This window comes from Crassostrea angulata, chromosome 4 (genome assembly GCF_025612915.1).
Source record: "Crassostrea angulata isolate pt1a10 chromosome 4, ASM2561291v2, whole genome shotgun sequence".
NCBI classification, from domain to species: Eukaryota; Metazoa; Mollusca; class Bivalvia; order Ostreida; family Ostreidae; genus Magallana; species Magallana angulata.
In genome coordinates this window covers 46,053,670-46,066,300 of record NC_069114.1, presented here as the reverse complement: position 1 = coordinate 46,066,300, position 12,631 = coordinate 46,053,670, and the positions used below count along the sequence as shown (strand labels likewise).

Genomic DNA, 12,631 nt, shown 5'->3' with positions numbered 1-12,631 from the left:
CCATGGTGAATAGTCATCAAAACCATTCATTAGCAGAATTTGATTTCCCTCCTTTTTAAGGTGGTATGGGACATCTGTCGATATTAATGTGGATTAAAGTACTATATAATTGAAAACTTTTCACTGGTTTAGAATTTTCAAATTTTACAATATTTAACCAAAAAATAGCTTTTAAAAATATTTGAAAAGGTAAAAATTGTAAAAACCCCAGCGGGATTCGAACTCATGACTTACAGGTTCCTAGTAAACCCTCTAACCCACTGTGCTAAGGAGTTAGGTGACCATTTTTGAGAAGAAACTACATGTACTTATATAATTACACTTTATTTTATTGTTTATTTCGATAAACAATACGTCACAACATGGAAGTGTCCCATATCACCTTAAACTCGGAACACCTCTGACCTAATAAGATCGCCGCATTAAATACAAAGTTTGATTTAACTCTAATTTGTTTATCATCAAGAAATTCTGCATCGCTGACAAATAAAGTTTTCTTCTGTATAATGAAATACCAATTAACTGACTATTCGGACAATAGCAAGTTTATTGTCCCATTCAACAGCTACTATTTCCCTTGGCTTTGCCTCATTAAATATTTGCTGTCTTGGGGGACAATAAACTTGCTATTGTCCTCATACCCAGTAAATACTTAATAGGCATATAATATCCCATCCACCTACATTTCATGTTATATAACCTCAAGTTTGTAACCTTCAATTTCACTGTAAAGTCAACATATCTATCATAGCCGCAAGTTTCACAATTTATTTCTGCTTCTCATGTACTTAAAATTAGGGGCCTTAATATTGCTTACCAGTTCCAACAAGAGACATCCCTCTAACTATTGGTAATCATTAAAATTCATTTCATGAATCTACGCAACAATGATAAACCTTCAAGTACAGTCACTCTCAATTTTACAAAAATATTGACGGTACTTTATCCGAAACTGTTCCTTGTATCTTTAACTTAGTACACTAACATTTTTATGAAAAGACGGTTTGTCTTAGAATAAGAAAGCTAATGCAATTCTGAGAAAAAGAATACCACATATTGCCAATTCCATTGAGGTTTAATAAAAATATGGCCATTTAAGTGAACCCACCATTTCCAATTTCCTTTAGTAAACACAGATTTACAGGGTTCTCCATAGTAAAACATCTTTATCTGACCTTTTAGAGGTCAACTTTTGTTCAACCACCTTTAAAAAGAAACCTTATTCAATACAACATATGCCTACATGATATAATCATGATAAAAGCTTCACATCACTTAGAAATACCCTTACATGTATACCCCCCACCCCCCAATCTTTTGATTTTCATAAAAAGTCATGGTTTGAAATGTTTTACCTAATTTTATGAAACATGTGGCAATTTCCTTGAGTCATTTCTCACACATATTTGAAAACAATCATCAATGATTCTAAAATGTGATCTTTATTTGTTTATTGTATGATTTGTACCATTTTAATTAACAAATAGACAGCTGTCCTGCTTCTGATTTCTTGTTTTCATGGAAAAAGTAAGCTAACAATCATATTTATATATATATAGTGAATATCTAATCTATTCTGATTTCTAGTCTTCTTCTAACCATGCTAAAACAGTAAGTTACAACCTACAAGTTAGACATCTGCCTTAAATTAGAATTAAATTCAAACACACCCAGGTAGCTGGAGACAGAGTTGATTTCAATGAAAAATGTTCAAATTTGACATGTTTTTCTACTTTTTTATGCATATATACCTTAGAAAGGTAGAAATAGGTTGTTTCTTGTTCATTTCAAAAGTAATTATCATAGCAGATGTTATTTAAAAGTCAAATGTACATTTACATATCCTACATGTAATCTTAATGCAGACAATTAAATAGAGAGGGGGGGGGGGGGGGGAGGGTTTCAATTATGTAAACATATCTAAATATCTTTATGAAATAAAAAATAAAGGAAACATAATTGTATACTTTTATTGAAAAACAAATTTTCACAGCAATTATGAATTTCTTTAAACAGCCTTAATTTTGTTTTCATAATTTCTTATCAAACACAAACCACAACATGGCATGATGCTTTCTTCAAGTTCCATTATTGTTCATGCATTATCGGATTTAACTTGAATTACCAGTAAATAGTCTGTAGAACACAAGGAATATGCATGTGGATAGAGGTGACAGGTTAATCTCAGGAGCTGACCCACAAGAATCAACAGGTACCGGTAAAAGCCATGTGGTAACAAGAGTCTGTTTTAAGCTGAAATAAATAAAAAAAATAATTAGCTGTGTTTACATACATGTACTAGTAATAGCTGTGTTTACATTAACATATGCATAGTATTTCTGTAAAAAATACACTGACCATGCAGTGTAATAAGTATGACATATCCCAATACATGACATAACATTTAGGCAGTACAAGATCAAAAATTTGCATATCAAGTCATAATATAATATTAAGAAATTTTCATAGGTATAAACACTGATCAAATTGAGAAAGAGAGAGAGTTTGAGAGAGAGAGAGTTTATTACCGTACTGGTAGTGCAACAGTCAATATTTCAATTCGTAAATTACAAACGAATATTACCCACCGAACAGCGTCAAAGTACATGTACTGGTATTAGCTTCTGGTATACCATTTTTTATCAATTCTACTGTGTATTTTTTGTTTGCAAATAAATTTAGCGAGGGTTTTTGTTTATTTTCTTATAAATTACATGTTTTAAAAACAATACTACGTGTAATAAGCATAAAACATGTATGAGTAAACTTAATGAAGAATTTTTAATAGATTATTTTTCAAAGAATGTGGTACATTACATGTATGTCAATCTTTATAAAACTAGCGTATATTTCGTGCACCATAAAATGCAAGTTTTTTGTAAATATCATTTACTTGCATGATAGGTATATATGGTCTAACCAAAATTTTCTTCATAAAGCTACAGCTGTATGTACCACATATATGTTTTGTCACAAGTATACATTTTTAAAAAAAATACCCAAATTCCAACAGTTTAAATAAACTCAACTCATTCTCTGATAAGTTCATTGTGTTTTGTGCGTGCATATCTTATTTGTCTGCTGCAACAGCAGCCAATCAGCGGTAAGCTGAATCCACAAAAAGAAAGTTTGTGTTTTAGGAGCGGGTAAATTGTTTATGCGACACTGTCAAGAAAACCACACCAAATAATAACAAGAAACATAAATATTCACTTAAATGTATTCTGTTGTAAAGTAAAGGTTTTTAACACTTATTGCATCTTGCAAAACATGTGATGACCTTAATCATCTGTCATATATCTGATATACATGTATATGTAAAAGATGGGAGAAATAACGACGGAACAAAGTGGGATTCGAACCTGGCCCTCTGAATCTCTAGTCAAGTGCTCTACCAACTGAGCTACATGTATCTGGCACCGGTATTCAAACCAGTCTGACCGTCACATTCCTCCCCCTTAAATGATCTTCACCCTCGAAGATCATCCCTGGCAGGATCGAGTTAACCTGTTAGTTCCAGGGGTTGGTCACAACACCAATATTGTAACAGGATGGGAGAAATAATGAAGGGATTTGAACCTGGGCCCCCTGAATCTCTAGTCAGGTGCTCTACCAACTGAGCTATCTGGCACTGGTATTCAAACCGGTCTGATCGTCACATATATAAAAAATTATTTTAAACAATGTTGTTCAATTAAAAATAACACTCGCAACCTTCAGTTTTTGTCTGTAATTAATCAATATTGGCGTGCGATCAGTTCTCGCGGAGTACCATTTCTCACCAGTGCATTGTTACGTCATTTTATCAACACATAAAATCATATACGAAAATATGATGTAACAGTGCACCAGCGAGAAATGGTCCTCGGCGAGAACTGCTCGCACGCCAGTACTGCCAGTAGTCGGATTAAAAAAAGAGAATAAAAAATTACATTTAAAACATTAACAAGGACAATTTAAGTACACATCATAACTGCTAAACAAGAAAAATTATGTGAACTGGTAGAATGGTAGGCCTAGTTCTAACTTGTAACCTACATGTACAAGTACATGTACCGGGTACCCGTTGGTCTGCTATACCTCTTTAATGATACAATGATCGGCATCATAAAGATATTAAAGTCATGTTTTAACTCTGAAGTCTGAAGTATACAATTTTATTTACTTGAAGTTATGTCTACAGGGTATTCGTGACTACATTTGGAGTCCTCTGCACAAGAATATATGATATGTTTCTAATTAGACCCTGCTTTGAATTTTGAGTTGAAAATTCACAATCTGTTATTTTTTTAAATAGATAAATTCAGTTACCCTTTCCAGTCCCCCATGAACCTCGAGCGAGTCTAAACACCCATGAAACATGTAAAAATTACACGTTAGTAAACAAACACCCACACCATAACAAAAACATCTAACAGTGTGCACGTACTTACATGTACATCTATACTATATACTAAATTTTAACCAGTTAACAAGAAACTTTAAAAGGAGTAAAAACCTCACCTTCTTCAGTAACATCCACATAAATCACACACTTTAATGTCCATCTTTTCTCCTTTATTACTCGTAGCTTATCAACGGCTGATCGTCGACAGAAGTGTGACTGTCAGAATTTCCTCGTAAACGATTCACACGAGAAAAATATCCTCCTTAAACAAATATGTAGTATTGTTCCCTGTGCATTTTCATATGTTTCACAGCAAATTGAAAATGCATGTGTACACCGAAAGAATACACAACTTCTCTTCTGCTTTACGGCTCTCTTTTCTACAATGCCGTTCGTTACTGTTTACATTCGGCGCGCGCGCGCGGGGGTCACAAACAGGGGCGCCCCGACAAATAGTTGCACATAGAACGTTTAAATAATGTGTGTTCATTGAATTCATAAATGATATAGATGAAAAAAATGAAATTGAATCACAACAATTTATCTAAGACGCAACACAACGTAATGCAGTAAATGCCTGGGCCTTAATGTGGCATTTCTATGTAGACATATTAACTCGTTCATGTACGATTCTCACATATTTGTTTTATGAAATTTGAAAAAAAATATAGGACAGAACTTGTTTAATTTGATACCAAATGACATTATTTAATATATTAACAATAACTAAATTAATTTTTTTTCATAAAATGATAACGATTTTTGCTATCAGAAAAATACGTGTATGAGCTGCTGACCCCTAATTATAGGGGCCAGCCCTTTTTTCTTAATTTTAAATGAAAGCTCTCGTTATTCTTAACAACTTTTGTTCTATATGTATTAACAAAATATTTTTAGTTTAAAGGTTATAATACAAAAAGCAACAAAATTTCAGCCCCGAAAAAATCTTAAACTTTGGCGACAAATAGCTCAAAAACTAACAAAGAAATTACCAAAATTTTCATGCCAGCAAAATTATAAAATGTTACCGACAATTTCGCCAAATTTCATGCATCTATCATCTGTAGTTCCCGAGATCAACTCTGGACAAAAGACCCCCCAATTTTCAATTAAAGGGCAATAACTCATAACCGGAAGTGAATTTTAAAAATTTGAAAAAAACGTCTAGAGATATTAATATCATCTACATACCCTGAAAGTTTCATAGCAATCAGACAAAAAATGTTCGAGAAATCTCGTGCACAAAATTTGCGGGAAAAAAAAAAAAATAATAATAAGAAACAGTAGAATAACAGAAGGGTTTTCCGTTGAAAAACGGAAAACCCTAATAATAAGAAATTTGAAATTTTTTCAGAATAATAGTAAGGTCTTCCGTTGGAAACGGAAGACCTTAAATATCTGGACAAAGTAGTAGAATAAAGATATAAAGACTTTCAAATTTTACTTCAGATATTATTATGTTGAACATAGAGCCAATTTTGAACAGGATGATTTCAAAATCATATCTCATAATGAGTATTACAGTTTTCAAGAAGATCTTAAGCAAATGTCTATAAAAGCATACGTCAAACTTTGAGCCCCTGGTGGGCCACAAAAATTGTTCAGGTTCTAAGCAATTGTAAATCAATAATATGTCAAGATGCTTGCATTTTAGTAAAACCATGTACAATGGTTGATCCAAAAGTAATGTCACACTATGCACCGCGTTTAACATTGGCGCTGTATTGTATAAAATCAAAATTATAATAACATCATTATTATATAACATCAAAATTTTCCTTATCTAAATTTTAATTTAAGGTGGAATAACACACCTGGAAAAAGTCACTCGAATCAACAGAAAATTATTTGATTATGAAATATATTGTGATAAATAAACTGTACATATGTCAAATAAGCGAAAAATTTGCAGTTTGCGGTTAAAAAATGAATATTAAAAAAATTCAATGCAGTAAATAGCAACAAAATCCCCTGCGGGATTCGAACTCGGGATGTACGGATCACAAGCCCAACACTTTATCCACTCGGCTATGAACTAAGTTACTTGTAGCCGTCGATAAAATCCTTTTAATATAACGAAATATCGTTTCGATCAGAAGTCACCCATCTTGTGACGATGTGTTATTCCACCTTAAAGAAAAATTCTGAGTAAATTTCGTTGAACACTTAAAAGATATTGATGTTTATGCCATGATATATACGTGACATGAATTTACGTCTATTTATGTAAAAATTACATGCTTCAAAATTTGAATAAAACCCAAACAACAATATTTTGAAACGATATAGACTTTTTCTAACTGTTTTAAAACGTTACCATTCATTTCGGAAATCTACGTAATGCCTTTTGTCTCGAATGAATAAAAAGACTGGACATGCTAATAGTGATACGAGGCATTCTTTGATTCGATGGATAGAAACCACCAGAAAATTTTCTGGAATTGACAGAACAGGGTACCCTTAACGTGGTTCCAATTTTAATAAAAGCATATGTTCTGTTTATAAATAAATTAAATAGACAGGAGATACACGCTCTGAAGGAAAGTTAAACCTTTGGTTCTTGCGTTAGAGCCAAACCCCAGGGATCTTGATTTGTACAAACTTGAATCTACACTATCTAAGGATTCTTCCACACAAGCTACAGCTTTTCTGGCGAATTGGTTTTTCAGAGGAAGATTTTAAAAGATTTTTTCTAAGTATTCTAATGTAAATTCGACCCCTTTTATGGCCCCACCCTCTCCCTTTATGTAAAATGTGTCCTAAACCTGTCCCCGGGGTCATGATTTTCACAACTTTAAATCTGCACTACCTGAGAAAGCTTCCACATTAGTTTCAGCTTTCCTGGTCAGATGTTTCTTGAGAAGATTCATGAAATTTCGCCAAAAATTTCAATTCCTAATTATTTCCCCTTGAAAATGAGCGTGTTCCCTAATTTTCAGAATTTTGAATACCCTTTGCCTAAGAGTGCTTTGTGCCAAGTTTGGTTGAATTGGTCCAGTACATGTAGTTTTGGAGAAGATACTGAAAATGTAAAAGGTTTACGGACATACAGACAGACACACAGACATAATGTGATCAGAAAAGCTCATTTGAGCTTTTACTTCAGGTAAACTAAATAAAACAGACTGCACGAAAAAAAATATGATGATGTCATACTCAGATTTCCATAGGAGATTATTTGGCTGTTTCTTTTAGCTCTACTGATGTACCTTAACAGTAATTTAGTTAATTTTATTTACTTTTAACAATCATTTTTTTTTAAATTTCTTTAAAACGATGTAAATATGAACAATTAAATGCTTTTTTTGTTTGTTCTTGTGGGTAATAAAGGTAGCAATCATTGCAGAAAAAAAATTACATAACCCGATAACGCGATAACGCGGGTAAAGTGTTTTTCTGCAATGTCGCCAACTGCATATCCCGCATGAATCACCAAAGAAAGCATTAAATTGTTTAAGTAACTGCAACTCATGACTGAAACTTTGCTTTTTCAGAAGAATAACTTCTCTCCGGACAGACATTAAATATTTGAGTGAACGGATCGATAATGCATGTATTTAAAATCGACAGAGCAATAGATGTAATCTGTCTCATTAAAAAATCTAAATGTACCATTAGGAACACATATGCATTTAATGCCAAAAGTAAAACAAAGATTGTAATCTATATATATTCATTTCTAGTTGTATGATATATTTTTCTCGTCATGGTGCGTGTCACTAAAAGTTAGGGAGGTGTTAACCCAGTGGCCAAAAAAGAGAAATAACATGAAATCAAAATGGAGGCGAAGTCTACTCGTTTGCATATTTATGTATCTCTCCTTGTTATGTATATTAAGAGATCATCTCTTACCAGAAAATATATTTGGGACACAGAAAAAGCACACTATTTCTCCTGAACAAAACTTCACGTGCATCTGGAGTGTCGTGGAAAACCGCGAAATATGTAAACCGGTGTGTAATCATGGCTTCTTTGGGCTTTATGGAATGGAAAAATGTCACCCCTACTCACTTTTGAGGATATTGAACAACTCAAATTCAGCGAGGAAATAGGACACATGGGATATGTGAAAGAGGCACGATATTATTCTTGTATTCTTAAAAGAGTGCTTTTATTCAATTTCATTTGGATTTCCATTTTGGATCTGAATATCGTTACGTAATGTGTTGCCTTTCTCAATCAATATTAGATTTAATAATGACCTATCGTAAATTTCTATCACTGCTTACTTTATGTTACACTGTGACGTGGTCAAACTTTTTCAACACAGATATTTTCTATTTTTTCTCCGGTTTGTTTTTAGGTGTGGCATTCTTCTAATTTAGTAAAGAAATTAAGGACATTTGATTTGGCGGGGGAGATTGCAGGCCCTGGTTATCTCCAGGGAATAAATCTGATGAAAAACTTCTATAAGCCCTCTGTCCTACTACAGCTTGTGGGCCATTGCAATGATACCATTGTCACAGAGGTTCACAGACTGCTTGATGCAAGGGATTTGGAGATTCGATTTAAGGATTATCCCCTCTATAACACTTTACAAACCAGGATGCAGTTATGTGTGAGCTATGTAGATATACTAAGAACCCTGCATTCTGGACACGATGGAAAAATATACGTCCAATGTGACGCAAAAAATCTCCAAAAATTAGCAGGACAATTTCTTTTTACTGAGGATTTCCTATTAGTTCTTAGTGACGTCGACTCCATGGAAACTATACTAGTGAACGGAACAAACAGAAAGTTGATTAAGTGCACTGATTGGGGCGAGGTTAAAGGTTACTTTCCTGCTCCTGAGGAATTGTGGCCTTACAAAGGGGGATACGATGCTTCCAAATTGCCGCTATTCGACGAAAAGATTGAAATCTGGAAGATTCCAGACATGTGTTGGTACTTTCTAGGTGATGATGTTTCTACACTTCAACTTAAATGTTCCTTAAATGACATCCACAACCAATGCAAGAACCGCAACCCAAGGAAACGACCAACCGCTGAACAAGTGCACGAGACATACCTGACAATTTATCAACATATTATAAAAAAGTAAATTTTCAAATAAATCAATTGACTAGAGAACAGTTGTAAGTTTATGTTAACTCTTCTTAGTTACCATAGTTGGTTATGGGCGACAGAAAGGGTAAGAAAGACTTAAATGCAAAACGAACAATTTATTTTTTAAAACATAGCCTCAGTTGCAAAATCAACAGACACCGAATGAAAACGAATGATTACCGATGAAAAACCAACAGTCGTGCACTGAATAAACGCTGGATGGCGTGCAAAGAGGTATCAGAAGAAATCGTACCCTGGAAAAATCGTAACCAGGGGAAAACGTACGTATAGCCTTGAAATACAGGGTCTTTTTATGCGTGGATCCAGAATTCTTTTCCAGTGAGAAAGTAGAGTTCGAGGGATATTTAGGGGTATGGGGGGGGGGGGGTCCGAGCCAAAAACCTGGATTCGGGCCTAAAAATGTTCCCTTCAGTTCAAGGGTATACGTTTTCTCTTGGTTACGATTTCTCCAGGGTACAATTTGTTCTGATACCTCTTTGCACGACATCTAACGTTTATTCAGTGCATGACTATTTGTTTGAATCTGTGGTCGTTTGTTTTTACATTTGTGTCTGTTGATTTTGTAAAATAGGCTGTTGGTTTTGTTCAAGCTTGTCTGTTTCGTATTTTAGCATGTTTTTAAAGATAAGTTGTTCGTTTTGCATTAACGTCTTTTTTTGCCTTTTCCGACGCCCATACTTTACAGTCCAATAAATTCAAATATTATATATTGTATAATTATGGTGCAAGCGGGGTTTCCTTATTAATATTCAAATGTATGAAATCGTAAAATTGCTAAAAATTATATCAATATAAATAATAAGGAATCACTCTTTGAATATTATGAGGTAATAATTCGGTCGGGGCGTGATCAAATCATTTTGATTTGATCACGCCCGACCAAAATTATATCCTCATAATACCCAAAGAAGGATTCCTTATTCCTTAATTGTAAGCATGCTTTGTTTGAGAACAAAAATCATTTAACTCTATGTTACTCGAGACAAGTGCCACGTAGAAAATAATGCTGAGCAAAAACCACAGGTGCTTGAAGATAGGACCCCCTTTCCCCGAATTTAGACCCCGGAGTAAATTACTTAATTTTTTTGTTTGAAATTCCATTAAAGTCAAGTACATATCATGTTTATATAAAACATCTAAAAATTGATTTAAAAGTAAACGATTTATTCAAAACAACCCCAACATCAATATATAATGAGGAAAGGTACGCCACTTCTCATAAGGTAACTGTGAGTCTGTGACGGAAGTAAACACCTGTCGGTCACTTAAGTATAATAACATCCGAGAAAATCGATTAGTTTGTATTGACTCCTCGGATTTTATTCGTCAAGAGTATATATACCTTACGTCACCGAAAGATGTTGACTTCCGTCTCAGTTACAAAACTTGTCTAAGGAAAAGTCGTTTGAGTAGGTATAGTAGTATTACAGAAGAACGTACGTTCATTTTAAAAGCATACAGTGGGTGAGATATATTTGCTGCGATAATATAATCCCGTGCTTGGATATATGTTAAAGCTGATACATGTGTTATAGTCCCAAAATGACGAAGGGGTTGTAATTTAATAAACTGGAGTGACATATCGTTCTTAAATTGTATGCAAAAGGAGGGGGAGGTGATTTTCTGATTTACTGTATTAAGTTTTTTATTTTCCGTTAAAGGTTTAATTTTTTGAAATGGAACATGATGTGAACATGACTGTAAAGAAATTTCTATTAAAAAGAAGTCATCTTCTTAGGACTTTTAACTCGGGAGGTGGGGGTGGGGTAGGGGAGGACTGGCTCCTGTCCTCGAGTACCTGTAGGAAAAACTGATGCGTTTGCCATTCAAAAACAACTCTTGGAAATAGTACCATTGTGGGATAAGTATTGAAATATACATGTAGTACATTCTTCGGAAAGAACGTGTGCATTGGCGACATTATGGACGGATGGGCAAAAAAGCAATCGCAAAACAATGTTGCAAACAAATTATAGAAATAATCCAAACAAATGGTAGCTCCTTTTCTTTAAATAAAACTTCATTTGAATTTGGAAATGCTATTTGGGGAAAATAGAGTAACAAGAGTTTCCACAATAACTCAAAACTAACTTTTTTGAAATATTTAGCCTTCCGTATTCCGTTTAAAGTTCTGCATTTTAAAAGGGGCATGTCAAATTTCATTTGATCATTAGAAATGCATTTTCAAAGCATTGTAGATAATAAAAACGAAAAATAGAATTAAACAATCGTGACCATGCCCTTTTAATCAAACATAAGAGTATCCAAATCAACAAAGCTACATGTAGTAATCAAAATCAAGCACATTTTCGATAAGCACTTTCTAAACGGTGAAGATGGGTTTCTTCTCAACATTATCATAGGCCTGGTGGGAGTACCGATCTCTTTCAAATGTGTTGCTTGATATTTTGTAAGATGTTTAGGCCACTTTACACATAGTTAACTTTAAGTCAAGATAGACAAGTTCAAATTTGATACTTATTCTGCAATTTTCTCTTGAACCTAAACGTTATTACATTGCATGGCAAAAATTGTAAGCTGTGTGTTTGTATTTTAAACATACCGTAAGGGGACAGGCGAGGCATGTTCCTGTCTACAACTTTCAAAAGTGTCCCCTTCCCCTTCTTTATTTTTAGGCACTTAACTTATTGCATACTTGTCTGATACATTCTTTGTAATAAAAAGTTAAAAATTTAATCTTTCCGCGATTCAGGCCAACTATAAATTGGCGTACTTTGGGTTGAGTCGTGCCTCTCCTCCATATCTACCTCCAGCCCTTCTCCGACTTCCTACTTATCATATTATGCCAATTTTTTTTCAAACATTGATTGCTATGGTTATTTAACTACTTTTGGGCTTGTCTTGTGACGACACCCTACCCTCTTTTTAAGATACAATGTACGGTTTCACCCCCTCCATTTAGGCATGTTCAGTCCATTTTTGGTGTTTGACTATAAACCACTTTTTATTATCAATTGCAACGGAAAGAAATTTTCCTAGGAAACATATCACCTGACTTTGGAGGAAGGGAGTTGAACTGACAGTTCATGTATCCATAGAAGTATCCTCCGTACTTTTTGTTTAAGTTTACATTCCAGCGTGCTAGATATTGAACGAATGGTCTCGTTATTAACCTGTAAGATCATCTTGCGTGACGAAGGGTCATACAAAAGA

General features: G+C 34.0%; 1 pseudogene; it reads left to right on the top strand.

Moving 5' to 3' along the window:
• The first annotated feature begins 7,989 nt into the window (after positions 1–7,989).
• On the top strand, positions 7,990–9,452 carry LOC128180007 (protein O-mannose kinase-like; annotated as a pseudogene).
• The last annotated feature ends 3,179 nt before the right edge of the window (positions 9,453–12,631 follow it).